At 36.9% G+C, this 15,524-nt stretch overlaps 1 long non-coding RNA gene across 1 annotated transcript; it reads left to right on the forward strand.

The window, feature by feature from the left end:
• Positions 1-3,949: 3,949 nt before the first annotated feature.
• LOC120389275 lies at positions 3,950-6,541 on the forward strand. Its single transcript, XR_005590851.1, has 3 exons — positions 3,950-4,078; positions 5,275-5,348; positions 6,479-6,541. It is a non-coding gene; the product is annotated as an uncharacterized LOC120389275 (long non-coding RNA).
• Positions 6,542-15,524: the final 8,983 nt, after the last annotated feature.

The raw sequence follows: 15,524 nt of genomic DNA on the forward strand, positions 1-15,524 counted from the left end.
TACTCTTTTTCTGAATGACTGACAGAATAATTTAACACTGCTTAATTCAATTGCTTCACAAAAGAAAATGAAAGCAATAAAACATATGCACTTAGTAAAGAGGAAACCAACATTTCCACCCATGTCAATTTATTATCCTTTATTTGTTTCACAGTTCTCTTAAACTGTGCTACGTATTACAGGAACTTCAACAATATAACCCTGTCCGTGTTTTTCTTTCTGGATGGCTGACATAATTAAACCCTCTCCACCTCCACTAGCACGACCTGTTGCTATATTATATGGTATTTACTATGTGTTTATGTATCCCATTAAAATGACATGTGTAACAATTGTTCATAGTAAAGGATGGGAAGAACACAGTTGAAATCACAGGCTCTAAATTCCTTAAAGACTCAGGTTGGAAGGTTTGTTGTTGTAGTCATGATTAATTATTTCCATCATCATAGCACCTAGGAGCCCCAGTCATGGACAGGACCACATTGTGCTAGGTGCTGTACAAACACAGAAGAAGAAGATAGTTCCAGCTCCAAAAAGCTTGCAGTCTAAGATAAGAGTCAGCAGATGGATACAGACAGACAGATTGGGGAGTACAGGGAAATGAGACAATATTTGTCAGCACGAGAGAGCCATTTATAACAGCTGTGTTTTGTCATAGAGCAATTACTCATCATACATTTGAAACTGTTTTTCTATTAAAATGGATCACCTAACAGGTTAGTTGTGGGGTCTTTCCTCTTTCCCTTTCAAAGTGACTTTTTTTGCAAGTGTCTGAATGTTTTGGAAGCTCATTTCATGTTCTATTATTCTCTGTCTAGTGCCTTCATATAAAATATTGTACACACCCAAAATATTAGTGTATTGTGTGATGAGCCAGAGTCCCTCTGTTCTGGGTTTATTCTCTACATTATGTATAAACAAGTATGTTTATACAGCTAGAGCCATTAAGATGGAATTATTATTACTACAGTGTAGCCTCCAATCATTTTAGAATGAAACTGAATTTAGAAATAGATTAGGTTGCAATTATCTCATTCAGAGCAAGATGCTTCATTTCAAGCTGTTGTGCTAGATCCAGTGTGAAAAAGTTTCATTTTCCTGCATAGGCTAACCAGATGGCGAGCGTGAAAAGTAGGACACCTATTTATGCCTGGTGGAGTTTCAAAAATGACATTGCATCAGTATATGAACAAAGCTAAGTAGCCTGGGAAGATTAAAAACTGTTTCAAATTTGGGTATTTCTAGTTCAGAAAGGACTAGTGGGAGATCAATATGGCTCAAAATGATACACATTTTATGATAGCATTGTTTACTAATATAGTAACAGCCCTTTTTTAAAAAAGAGGACATTTTTCCTGTATCTCACTAAAACAAAGATATTTGTACAAGAAACCATATTGTGAAGAGGCCTAATCCAATGCTCACTGCTGTCAATGGAAATCCTCCATTGATGTCAGTTAGTTCTAGATTAGGCTCAGTAACCCCAGAGATTATAATGCTACTTGGCAATAAGAGTTTAGCAATTTCAATTTGAAGAAGTTTGTAGGAATTCATTTTTCTCTTCTGGTTCATGTGGGTTCAGGCCCCCTGAGTTTTATTTTGAGATTTAAGTTGGAATACCCCCAAAACTCAAAGCAACACTAAAACAGCTAACTTTTACCTAGTGTCACACAGAAAATAATCACAATTGTATTGCATTGTAAAATCATAAATCGACTCCTCCCCATTCAAAACTCAGCCCATGTCTACTTGAAAATCAGCCTAGTTTTGTTGAATGCTTGGAGGATTTTTTCCTCTTGCTAACCCTCATCCAAGTTTTAAGTTTGCAGTGAAATCCCAAACTACCTGGTTTTGTGATTTGTTAAAAAAAAAAACCACACAGGTCTATTCCCTGAAATGTCAAAAGCACAAGAACAGTAACAAAAGGTACTATACAAATTCACTTCCTCATGGAAGTTCTCGCTTTGCTCCTGAGAAAGTGACTTGCTCATAAAAGTGACTCCTATGTGAACCTTGGCTGCCATTTATCAATTACACTGGAAAAATGTCCAGTATTTAAATTGATGGCTGATTTGTCTTTTTTTCCTTTAAATATAGACAGAATCCACTTTCCTTAAAGAACATCTTTGGAAGTAGGCAAGACAGATGAAAAAGCTTTTAAAGAGAAAATGTGCAATTTTCTCTTTTAGACCAATTTCCCGCTGTGTCCTTTTCTCCCCTCTCACTAGAATACTGCCAACTCTTTTACACTGAGAACTACAGCAGCCACAACACACATTCTAAATAATGTTCTTGATTTTAACTATTTGTGCAGAATTGCATAATGTTTCCTACCTTTGTTGCAGGCTTTGCATCAAGATAGGAAAAGTAAGGCAATTGTGTCAAAAAGCATATTTTGCTGCCCTAAGTGGGACAGGCACAAGGCAGATTTGCTTGATGAAAAATAGGACAATCTAACGAAAGATTCGGCAAATACTATTACTATTCCTATTGTGTTCAGAAGTCCAAATGTCAACTTTTCATGCAGAAAATGAAGGGTTCGCTGGGACATAAAGATATGAAAAATAGTTTATTCTTCACTAAACTATACTGCTTGATCCTCCCTTCTTATAATTCCTTTTTATTTTACCGTTTTTTTAGTTGATTATATTATATATGGAAACTCCACTCAAGAACAAAGCAGCACACTCAGGCTCTCCCTGGACAGTGAGCCTAAAAGCTTATCATCAGAAAGCTTGTTCTGAACTATAGCATTTTCCAGTACTCATGAGAGCCCTGATCCAGCAAGACATTTAAGCACATACCTAACTTTAAACATGTGTTTTGTCCTATTGTCTTCCATATCACATAGTTATGTGTGTATTTAAGTGCTTTGCTGCATCAGTATTTAGTAGTTTAACTTGATTATCTCATTCATAATCCAAAATGCAATCTCCAAAATTGTACACATACATCTAAAACCCTTTTGCTTGAAAATACAGCTATAGTGCAAATATGGAAAACACTATAATTTGTTGATTCATTTCTGCCATCAAGGGAATCATCATCTAAACTAAATCTTGGAAATAGTGTGACAAAAGTTTTTTGCCTCAGTTGCCCAAAATGCCTTACCAAGCTCTACATTGGAAAATCTGCAGGAAAACCTTGAAAGGGACTTAAAATTGCCAAAATTATAAACATTGCTTAATTGAACATAAAAGGAGCGCTGATGGTGTCAGGACCCTTTGACATGCTCAGAATAGTAATTAGTTTTAAGAACAAGTTTTTAATTAAATAAAAAATAATAATGGTTTAAATTAGAATATCTAGTAATGGTGGCTACAGGGTTATGTAATGTAGTGGAAAATTCCATAAGAATGCATGGGAGCCCATAGAAATGAATTCCCTGTGGGAAATGACTCAGCAAAATCCCACAGAGATGCATTGTAGCCCATAGAAACCAATGGGACTTTAGCTAGGGTTCATCTGAAGGTCAGCTGAGGAGCTCCATAGAAATCTATGGGACCTCTGGCACTCCTTTTGATGGACAGCTGACAGTCTCATAAAGGTCTATTGGAGGAGGAGGAGCTCCAAGTCACATGCAACTGGGAGGAGCTAGAGTGTGATGTTATTGAAAAGCTGAAAGCTGATTGGCTGAGCCTAGGTGGCCAAACAGTATATAAAGGCAGCAGCCAGCAGGCTAAAGCTCTGTAGGGGACAGGGACCAGCAAGAGGACAGATCGCCGCAGGACGCCTGGAAGAAAGAATGGGCTTGCGGAACAACAGCAGCAGCAGCGGAACCCAGCAAAAGAGAGGCTGCCTAAAAGATAGTTGTTACAGCAGCAGCCCTTCCAGGGTTCCAGGGTTGCCCCTGGCAATGGCCACTTTTGGCACCTGGCTAGCAGGAGGCCTCTGCAGCAGCCCAGCAGCAGCAACCAACGGGCTTCCATCTCTCTCACCTAAGAAGTTACTTTACCTCATCTACCTAAGGCAGCCACCTCATGCCAGCAGCAGCAATTAGCCACCACTGCACCCCTGCCTCTGACAGAACAGAAGGACCATTATAAAGATGATTCAGAGGGATTTTAGAGAAGCTTCTGTAAGTCAAAAATCTCTTTCTATTTTAACATTGTGGAGTGTTTGGGTTTCAAGTGTAAATAAGGCTGGATGCCTATGGTTTGAGTGAGATCTCCCTACTCATCCAATAATTGCCCGATCAGCACTTGTTGAATGCTTAGTGTTAAGTATTTATTTAGTATTAAATGTTTAATATATTGTTACATGTTGTAATTGTTATATTGTTATAAAGCATAAAGCGTTAAGTGAATGATTATATTGTTATATGTGATAGAGTTAATTGTAATTGTAGTGTTGTCTTTATTTGTCGTGCTGCTTCATTTTTATACTGTAAACCTATTGCTTCTATCTCTTTTGCTGTAACCATTCACTTCTAAATACATTTTATTTTTGTTTTTGAAGAATTTATTGCTTGTGGCCTATTTTTGATCAGAAGATTGTATCCATGTCCTTCAAGGGAAAGTTAGCTTACTGCAGCTTTCCCTGGAAAATTCGTAGGGTGGGGCCCACAAACTTTAATACTGGAATAGATAAATTGAGAGTAAAGGCTTTTAAATTAAAGCAGTGGTTCTAAGTAACATCATTGGCTTAACACAATTGAATCAAAATCTTCTGGTAACAACAGGATCTTCCATAACATGCAGTAATACATTGAAAGAAACTCATAACAGATTTGACATAACATCCATAGTATTTATGTTTTCTCTTTAGTTGTTTGTTAAACTGATATTCCTCTGTTCTGAAACTAAAAACTTGTTCTTCTCTTGGCTGTTTTCAACTTTGTTATTCAATTTTAACGTACTCTAGAATTTATCAATGTATAATTCTGCTTCTCCCAAACACAATTCTAGGGAGATGGAGATGTCATTATATAATGAATAATTAAAATGTCTTATTCTAAAATGCTAGATGGAAAGTAGTATTATGTATCCTTCAATGATAATTGTGATCATCATGTGTACCCTATTAATATGCATGCTGTCATATTACTCCAGACTGTGGATGAAATACTGATTTACAGCAGCATCTGTTCTATTTCCTCTCTCTCTCTCCTTTGTTATGGATCTTGGGCTTATTTTATAATTGGTTTTCTTTGTCTGTACTTTATTTGTAATTTATTTCAGCTATGTGAAATTGACGGGGCTATCAGTACTAAAAACACTAATATTCTTTGATGTATGTTTCTATTATCCTCTGACATATTTTTTTTCTGGGCAGAAATGTTTTATGGTTGGCCACAGTGATTTGCCAAAGCCTACAACCTTGAGATGCAGAGAGAGAGTTCCTAGCTGGTGAGACTTCCTCATTTTCATTCCAGAATATACTGTATGGAGTGTGTGAATGTACTTTTGCACATGCTTAGTTTCTGAACAACCACATTCCACACTGCATGGAAGCTGGGTTATGTGTTCATATATAGATATGCATACATGGAAATCAGGCATACATACTTTTAAAATACGCTTACACATCATTGTGCCTAACATGAGTGTGTTTGTGGGGGGCAAAAGAGAAGGGTAAAGGAAGTTGCCTTTGCGAGTGGGGAGGGAGGTATTTTGTTTATGCTTATGAGGAACATCTTGATTTTTGTCTGCTTCATGTTCTCCCTTGAGTCCTTGTGTCACAGCCATTATTTTATTCGGAGCCTTTTGGTGCTCCTTTTTAATCAGCCATAAGGCTTGCTATAGGGTAATATGAGACACTTCCTCTCAAAAGAAGCTATTGGTAATAAGGCTGCACCCATAGTGTTTACCTGCAAATTGGATTAAAAGAGTGGAACTGAACTTAAGTTTTTTGCAGACCGCAAACCACAGACCCATTCCCATGCATTTTAAAAATCATTTCAGTTATTGTATTAGTTCACATAAATTTTACATATATGACACCAATGAAATACAATCTGCCACTCTGTAGAGAGTGGCAATCAAAGGGAATGAAGCACCATAGGAGCAAGGAGGGGAAATTTTGGATCAATGGTACCAAAACAAACTAGTACTTCAGTGAAAAAAGTCAGAGCCTCATTAATGTTCCCAGAGTTGACCCTCCTGGTATCTGACATGATGTTTCAAGTAGATTAGGCATTTCAGTTTGGGACATTAGATCACTAACTAAGCCATCCCCTCTGGCTTTTATCACTGATATTTGAGTCTGTGTAATCGTATTTGTCATAGGCTGTGCCTTTAGGATGCCCTCATAGGCTAGGTTCCTAGTCTCTTGACTAACATTTTTACACAGGCAGGTTTTTAACGCGCTAACTTCCTGTCTCTTGTCAATATGATAAGCTTGAATGCAGAAGCGAAATGTTATAGCCAGTTCAGAGGAATATGAAAGAATAAAAAATAGTTGGACTTGAAATGGATGTTTGGGTTGCTTATCATTTCCATAAGAGGTGCATAAATCTCATAGCTGTTTAATTTTTCAGCAACTGTATATATCTGAATCATGGCAGAAATGATCTTATTCTGGAAGCCAGACTATTAGCCACATCACAAAGGTAAAAACTAACATGTAGCTTCTTAATGGACAAGTCTACCTTGAGCTAGATAAAAGTCATCTCATAAATAATAATAGACTAACATTGTATCTAATGATAGGCACTTATTAACAGGGACCATAGCTCCCATCAGTACTAGCACACTGCCAGAATACAAATAATAAGCCAAATTATTTGTAATTCTTGAAATAATAGCAGTGATTTTGAAATCTCATCCTAATTCCCAGACTACTGCTCATATCACAGGGCAAAACTCTCTCAGTTCAAAAAATAAAAACTAAGGTGAAGACAGTGCTTCTGATTCAGCAGAAAGAAAAATTCAGCGTGGTATGGTGGCACAAACCTTAAAGTCTTCCAAACTGAATGTGTGAAACTCCTTTGTCAGTCTTCTCCTGACAGTTCCATATGCATTTTTCCCTGTCTGCTCCTATTATAACATATTTGGCATTACCGTCAAAGAACAGTTATGACTTTATTTTGTCAAAGTAATATCACAAAGAGAAGTCCATTATGTAAGTGAATGCAAAATGTCCCTTCAGTTAAAGCCAGTCACTTTCCCAAACACCTGAATAAATTTCATTAATATAATGTTTTTAATACTGAGTCTAGCTATGTTCTCAAGCTGTGCGCTGCTAGCCAATAACTATGTTATATGTGTTGCACACCATATTAATATATATTACACATTATATATTAATGCTTTAAATTTGATTGGTATTGTACTTCCTCTCATTCACTCTTGCTAACTATCCCATAACACTTTGCAAAACTGAAATCAGCTTTGATACTAGCAAATATGAAATCTGCCAAAATCAAGATACATTTATTCTGTGTTATACAGGTGCCTTTGGGGGTAACTGGTTTGGAATGTAGTATCCAGAACAGAGACAAGAAAAGTACAGAACAAAACAAAAAGTTAAGGAACTGTTACAAACTGGTGGGCTAGATTTCAGTGACAGAGTTTTGTAATTTGAAAAAATGTACTATAATTGTAGCTAATTAAAATGCATATTTCCAAAGTACACCTTCTGTGTAAGGTGAACATGCTGCAAGATAAGAATTGCTTCCCAGAAGCAGGGTATGCATGTCTCCTTTTTATGTTGTTCTGTTTTGTCTACAGACAATAAATTGGCTGAGCTTGGTTATTTGATCTCAAACATTTTTTAATATCGGATCACAAGTGTAGTAAAAATCAATTGGATACAGCTTTTAATGAATAACACACAATCATTTCTCTTCCTATTCCCATTTATGAAGATTCCTACAGCGGTATTATATTCTTATCAAATTAGTTTTTGTACAGCACTACAGAATGAGTCTACCTCCATATATCGAGCTGTATCTGTGTAGCGCTTCTAAACATTACACTGGTCTGATTTAAAGATATATTTGGAAGTAGTTTGGTCCAATGGAGTCAAGAGATCTGTTTTTTTGGGTTTTTTTGGTTTGTTTTGGGGGGGGGTTTAGAGCCCATTCTGTCATTGACTTGTTGTGTAATCTTTGTCAGGTTACTTTATTTCTCCGTGATTCATTTTCCCTACCTGTAAAACAGGACTGATTATATTAATTTGCCAGAGGTGGTGGGAAAACATTTGAGGTTAAAGTCCCCCCCCCCTCAAAATATCCTTTGTCATTGATGCTGAAATGTTTTGCAGAGATGTCTCTATGATTTTGGTGGAAAGGTTTTTGAGGTGTATGGTGACTCTCCAGTCACTTCCAGAGAGAAACCTGAATGGAAAACTTGACCTTTTACAATTGAAAATGGACATTTTGATACAATTCTGTTTTATGAAAGTCATTTTTTTTAAGTTTTCATTTAATGTGGAATGAAATCAAATTTGAAAGTCCCACAAGATGTTGCAAAATGGAATTATTGTTCTCCAGACTAATACTTACCTTCCTTTCTAAATCACTTTCATCTATAGATGACAATTGCTATTCAAGAGCTAGATGATGATGATCTTGATGATGATGATATTCTAAATTTACAACTTGTATTGCTGTCATTTTTCATTCTGTTTTCTGAAACAAATCTAGATATACTTGAAAGCATGTTTGTGAAAGAGATTATTACCTATGTAAAATTATTACATTAACAATGAATGTAGCATAGGAAAACTGAGCAACAGACTCATAAGGCCAGATCCTGTAAACATGTCCCCTGTATTTCAAACCTCCAGAACTAAATGGGTGTAAAGATTTAGTAAGCATTTCAGTGTGATCATCCCTTCTGTATAGCGGACCTCTGGTGCATTTTTGCAGATTAGTATACAGAAAAATTGCCTTCAGTGGATATGGTCAGAGTGAAAACAATTAAACAGCAATTATTTTACCACAATAAAGCATTGCATAAATTGTTCAACACTTAACAAATGGCTTTTCCTGATTTTTCTGAGTCTACTATGAAAACATAGCACACACAATTTTTAATTTACTAAGGAAGTGGGAGGGGGGGCTCTGAAAAATGTTGTGGCTACTGTTTATAGCCAATTGCTCAGGTTCTAACTGATTACCAAGTGTGGGATTGGGAAGGAATTTTCCCCAGATCAGATTGGTGGTTACCTTGAGGATTTTTCACCTTCCTCTGAAGCACAGGGTAATGAAATTATCTGAGTATCTCTCAGTCAATTCCCTACCATTGCAGGGGCCATGGGCATTGGTGGAGGGCACAGGTTCCCTGTATTCTCCTCTTCTGGCACACAATAGTTTAGTCTCCTGTGGGATGTAATACTTCAGTCTAATTTTGGTTGTCAGGCTTAGTTTGTGGATGTTGTGTGGTGTAGGTGTCCTGTAATATATATAGGAGGTCAGACTAGCTGATATGATGGTCTCTTCTGGCCTTCAACACTATGACACTCAGACAAGATGCACCAAGTTAATATAGCAATAGGGGAGAGTGGAGGAGGGAGGATAACAGTGACTAATAATTGGTGATTGCATAAGGAAGGCATTCGCAGCAGAAATGGATCATGAGAAGAGATTTGAGTGAGGACAGGATATCGTGGCTTTACATAGTCATTAGGGAAGGAAATTCCACACAAAAGGAAGCATGGAAGAAGGTGCAAAATTCTTTTCAGAGTAGACAATCACGAGGTAGAGGCTGACATCACTGGCATAACAGAACAGTGTGAATTTGAAGTGGATAAGGTGGAATAAACAGAAGGATTCAGAGAGTGGAAATGATGTGGTCAGAATAGCAGGCAAGTGAGATATTAGCATCTGTATGTGAATGGACTTGCAAGTTGGGTGTGCAATGTTGGGGCAAAGGAAGCTAGGGAGGATAAGGTCTAGCTGAGAGATAAGCAAATGGACAAAAGTGTTACTTACCCACAGAGAAAATGCCAGTAATTAGAAATATTATGGAAGAAACTGCAGGATTTAGACACAACCTGGATACGTGGGTCAAGGGAGAGGAGGTAGTCAAAGAGTTGATTGTAAGGGAGGATGGAGGTGCTGTCAACAGTAACAAAGAAAGGTGGAAGCGGAAAGGGCTCGATAGAGAAGACTCAGAGTTTGTTATTTTATTTTGGGCCAGGTTAAATTTAACTTTTTTAAGTGGCGTGCAGGAGGAGATATCAGAGAGAGACTTAGTGAGATGCAAGATTGAACAGAGGGAGACAGGTTAACGGTGATGAGGTAGTTTTGAGTCTGTAGAAATGGTAGCTGAAATCATGGGAATGGATAAGAGTACTTAATGAAAGGATGTAGATGGAAAAGATAAATAGGCCATAGAGCTCTGAAGGTCTCTAGACAAAGTAAAAGAGCTGGAGAGGAGGATCTGTGAAGGAATAGCCCATTAAATACACAAAATATACCTATTAATCTCTTCATTCATGGCAAATTTCATACCCATGGTAAATTTCATACCCATGGGGGAATTAGTTTCCTTTTTATAGTCAAATTGTTAGCTACAATGGCAATGAACATATGATTATTGTCTGTATTGAGAGAGAAACTGATTCTAACATCACTAGCCCTGGACCCAGTGTGATTTCACTGGATGTATTGGATGATTTCACTGGATGTACATTGGTCTGAAATCAGAAGCAGCCCGTGTGTGTGTGTGTGTGTGTGTGTAGTGTCTCTATACATATTTCAGGCATTTTTAAAATTAGATGCTGCAAATACAATTTACTTCTTGAAAGACTAAGACTTAAAATTATACACTCCAATGACACCTAAGAGGGTAGTATCATTTAAGAAATGTTTGTGTCCACTGCAGGGACATTTTCTAGGACTTTCTACTCTCATCTACTTACCCCTTCTCTCACTGTTAAGTAGGGTGACCAGACAGCAAGTGTGAAAAATTGGGACAGAAGGTGGGGGGTAATAGGAGCCTATTTTTTAGAAAGACCCAAAAATCAGGACTGTCCCTATAAAATCAAGACATTTGGTCATCTTACTGGGAAGTCAGTAACATACTAGTGCAACACTTCATATCATAATGCAACTCTAGATGAACTCTCTCCAGAATGCAGTATTATAATACTCTCATAGTAAAATACTCAAGGATTTCTTCTAGAATGGAATATAACTATCATATGGCATTAAGCAATAAAAACTGAACATATTTAGTTCTGCTAAAAAATAAAGTGTGAAAAAATGTGTAGACTACCAAAATCTTATGAACATTCTTATTTTAAATCTACCTTATAGGTAAAACAATGTAGTAAAACCCTCGTTTTTCATCTCAGACTTAAAAATGCAGTTTCCTGCAAAGTGTAAATGGTATCACCAAACACTACAGCTATTAGTGTTGTTTATTTATTATTATTATTATTTCTTATTAATTATTAGCTCTGTAAGTTTTTCTATAACATTTAGGATATGTCTACACTGTGAGCTGGGGGTTGGGTGAACTAGAGTGCCTCCTATTTGTCCAAAACCGATTGCGGTTCGATCCGCTTTGGTATTGGGAGAGGAAAAACCAGGCTGGACCAGAATAAGGTTTAAAGCCAAGTGGCTGTGTTTATTGGGGGGATAGTTACAACGTTGGCCAAGGAGAGGGGCAATTCTTAGCTGGGATGTTATTAAACAATACAAACACACCCAAAAATCATTAAAAATACAAATCTATACTGCTCACTGCTTCACACTGAGTAGGCAGACACACCAATTACACAAGGAGGAAATCGATTTCAGACCAATGTACATCCAGTTTCTCACATGGTGCCCGGTGCAACACAGAAAAGAGACCCACAGGCCACTGCCTCAACCGCCCTTGCTTTCACACTAAGGGATTTACCCAGAGTGTGGTGCGGCTGCGATTGTGCAGGTTCCATTCACACAGACCGCGGGGACAGAAACCCCTTGGTCAGCTAATCCTCAGGTGGAGACAGCACCAAGCACTCCAGACAAAGACAGAGCAGTAACTCACACAACTTATAACAGTTTACAATTAACTATCTACTAAAACTCAGAACTATACAAACTAAACAACTGTGCAATTATGAGCTCAATAATTCAACTCTCATATACTGTATACACACTTGGTACCGAGTTAGGAAGGGGGAAAAAGAGGAAGCTAGGTAAGCAAACTGTCAGAAATTAGAAAGCAAAGACCGCACTCCAGGCGCAGCTGACCAGCAGAGCAGACACCAGAAGCATGACAAGCTGATAGAAATAGATCCAAAACGATAAATCCAAAGCGATGACGAATCCAAAACAACACGGCACGAGCTAGCTATACCGGGAGGAGACCCTGGCCAAAAGGTTGATCAGGCCCTTCAGCTGACACGCGGACACGCCACAAAAATTTTGGGGGGAAACCTAGTTTTAGTATTAGTACTTATGTTATAGTACACTGTCTGAGGGACTGTGAGATATGAACCAATTAAACAAAGGGAGAAAAAAAAAACAAACAAAAACAAACAAAACAAACACAGGTCTGCACTATCTCTGCTCAAACCCCTAATGCCTAGGACAGGATGACCAGAAAAAATGCACAAAAAACTAACAAATGCATAATGACACAACACATGGGAACAGCTGGCTGCCACAGCACTTCCTGGAAGGAGGAGATTGATTTCTTAGTTTAGTCCTAAGTGAAGCACAGAATGAGGAGCATAGGGTGGAGGCTGAATAGTGGGATTTAAATGGCCTGTGGGCCGTAAACCGACCAACATGACCAAACACTACTATAAACAATTAAACAAATGTAAACTAATAATAAATATAAGAGAAGTTAAACAGAAAGAGATAAATGAGAACAAAAAACAACAACAAACAAACCAATAAACAAAATTAGAAAAAACTAAATTAAAATTTAAGAACATGATAATTTAAATAGTAAAAAAAAGTGTATAAAAAAAAAAAAAAAAAAAAAAAAAAAAAAAAACAAAGAAAAAACAAAAACAGAATAAAAAAAAAGCAAAAGTAAAAAAAAAAAAATAAAAGCAAAAAGTATAGTTAAGTAAATTGAGGAAAAATAAAAATGATGAAAACTAAAAAATGAAGACTAAAGGAAAAAAAATTAAATAAAAGAAACACAAAACACAACAAAAAAAAAAAAAATAAAAAACAAAAAAAAAAATGCCAAAGAAACCTAAGTACTCAAACAAACAAAGAAAGGACAACCAGAGAGAACAATTCTCTAAAAAAACTGAAGCAAGGATACTCACTAATGATAACTCCATTCTTAAGAAGCAAAGGCAATTCTTTAATCTGGTAAGTAGACAGAAGAAAGAGGTGAGGTGATCTATATTACATGGAGATAAGTAAATGACCCCATAAACTGATTGAGATTGTCCCAGATTGGAACAAATTAAACATTAAAAAATTTGTAAATAATTTAATAACACCAATGGGACCTACACAGAGAGGAGTTTAGGAACAAAAAAGGAAATCAAATGAAGACTACCAAACTCTAAACAAAATCTCTAAAAGCCCACCTGAACTTAAATGAAAAACTACAAAGGCTAATATTAACAAAATAGATAAAAAAAAAAAAAACACCAAAACCACAGCAGCAAACACTACACTGGCACAACAAAAAAAATAAAAAAATAAAAAAAAGAAAAAAAAAAAACTAAAAAAAAAAAAAATCGGACACATAATGAAACAATTTGAAGAAATGGAATATATGCAATAGTTTTGTAAAAAAAGGAAACCTCTAAAAGAATTTTTGAAAAGAAGGAGAACAACACAAAGTATGTAAACAAGGGGGGTGGATATAGAGTATTTAGATTTTTTCAAAAAGTCAAGTCTCAGTGAGGCCACTGGAAAAAAAAAATGCTAAAAGCGGAAGAAAAAAGTTCTCTCATGGATTGGTAACTTAAATTTAAATCAAAAAACTGGTGAATAATAAATGGTTTGAGGGAGATTCCCAAACCTGATAATTTCTCCCCCAGGGACAACTACTGGGCCAAGAAAGTGAGGTGGCAAAGGTGATCAGGTGATACAAAACCACAGCTGAAAGGCAAAGTCACTGTGAGAAGAAAAAGGATCTCAAAGGATCTCTCAGAAAACATATATAACATATAATATAAAAAAATAAAAAATTATTTTAGCTTATATCATTAAAAGAGATCTTTCTGGAAGACTGGATGATTCTCTGAAAACATCCACTCCTCAATCAGCAGCAGTAAAAAAAAAAAAAAAACAACAGAATGGGAAAGAAAAAAAGAAACAGATAGATAAACACAGAAACTATGATATTGCCTCTATATAAATCCATGGTACATCCATCTGACTGTGTGTGTGATGTGGTTGCCCCATTTCAAGAAGGCTATATTTAGGCATTTTTAAAAAAAGAAAGTATTTTTTCATTCAACACACAGTCAACCTCTGTAACTCCTTGCCAGAGGATTTTGTGAAGTCTAAGACTACAACAGGTCTCAAAAAGAACAAAATAAGTTCATGGAGGATAGGTCTATCAATGACTATTAGCCAGGATGGGCAGGGATGGTGTCCCTAGTCTCTATTTGCCAGAAGCTGGGAATGAGTGACAGGGGATGGATCACTTGAACATTATCTCTTCTGTTCATTCCCTCTGGGACACCTGGCAATGGCCACTGTCAGAAGATAGGATACTGGGCTAGATGGACCTTTGGTCTGACCCAGTATGGCCGTTCTTATCCACATGCTAGCTCTTATTGAGCTGGTGTTCTAAAAACAGTTGTGTAGCCATGGTAGCACAGGCAGCGATGAGCGGCAGCATGGGCTAGCCACCATGAGTATGTTCCATATTAATTTGATGCATAAAACACCTTCTTTCCCCTCTGATCTTCTGTCAGAGATAATATCCTAGGTCGTAGCTATACAGAGACACTTAGGAAAGCCTAAGATGAATCAGCTAAAGTATGAGGCAATGCTCAAAAGTTAAAACATTAATCCCTATGTGGATGCTCTCACTCTGCTGTAAAGAGGTCTTAGATCACCGTAACTTAATTGTCCTTAGGGTAATTATGATGGAGATATGATCCTATGCCATGAGGCTCACAAAGATAGGTGGGAACCAGTCAATCATCAGTGGCCACATGCTGAGTCCACTGTGTACCAGCATAGGTCACGTGTCCAATCCCCAATAGCCTTTGGCTCTGTGACTAGCAGACACTGTATGGGACCCAATCTGCACATATACTCACTCTTGCCACCTTAATTAAATTGTAAAATGAATTTCATACTTTAAAATTGTTGCTAGTTTATAATTTTATTTATTTATTATTGTATGATGTGCTGTGTTGAGTGTGGAGCTCCATCTTATAGTGAAGAGCAAGGGCATTGTACAATAGCTTCAGTGTTCTACTTCTGGATGATTTACTGTATGCAGGTCTAATAAACATCTCCCTATGTCAGAACTACAGCAGGTCTTGCAGGAGATAGCCAATAAATTTGACAGAGGAGAAAACAAAAAGCCCCAGCTCAATTATGGTATTTTTAGGCATTAATTCAAGAAGAATGGAATCACATCTCCCAAAAGGCTCTTAAAATCAGTGCCCAGGTAACCCTAGCAAAGAAGATTATATTAAGAGAG

This window comes from Mauremys reevesii, linkage group 1 (genome assembly GCF_016161935.1).
Source record: "Mauremys reevesii isolate NIE-2019 linkage group 1, ASM1616193v1, whole genome shotgun sequence".
Lineage (NCBI taxonomy): Eukaryota > Metazoa > Chordata > Testudines > Geoemydidae > Mauremys > Mauremys reevesii.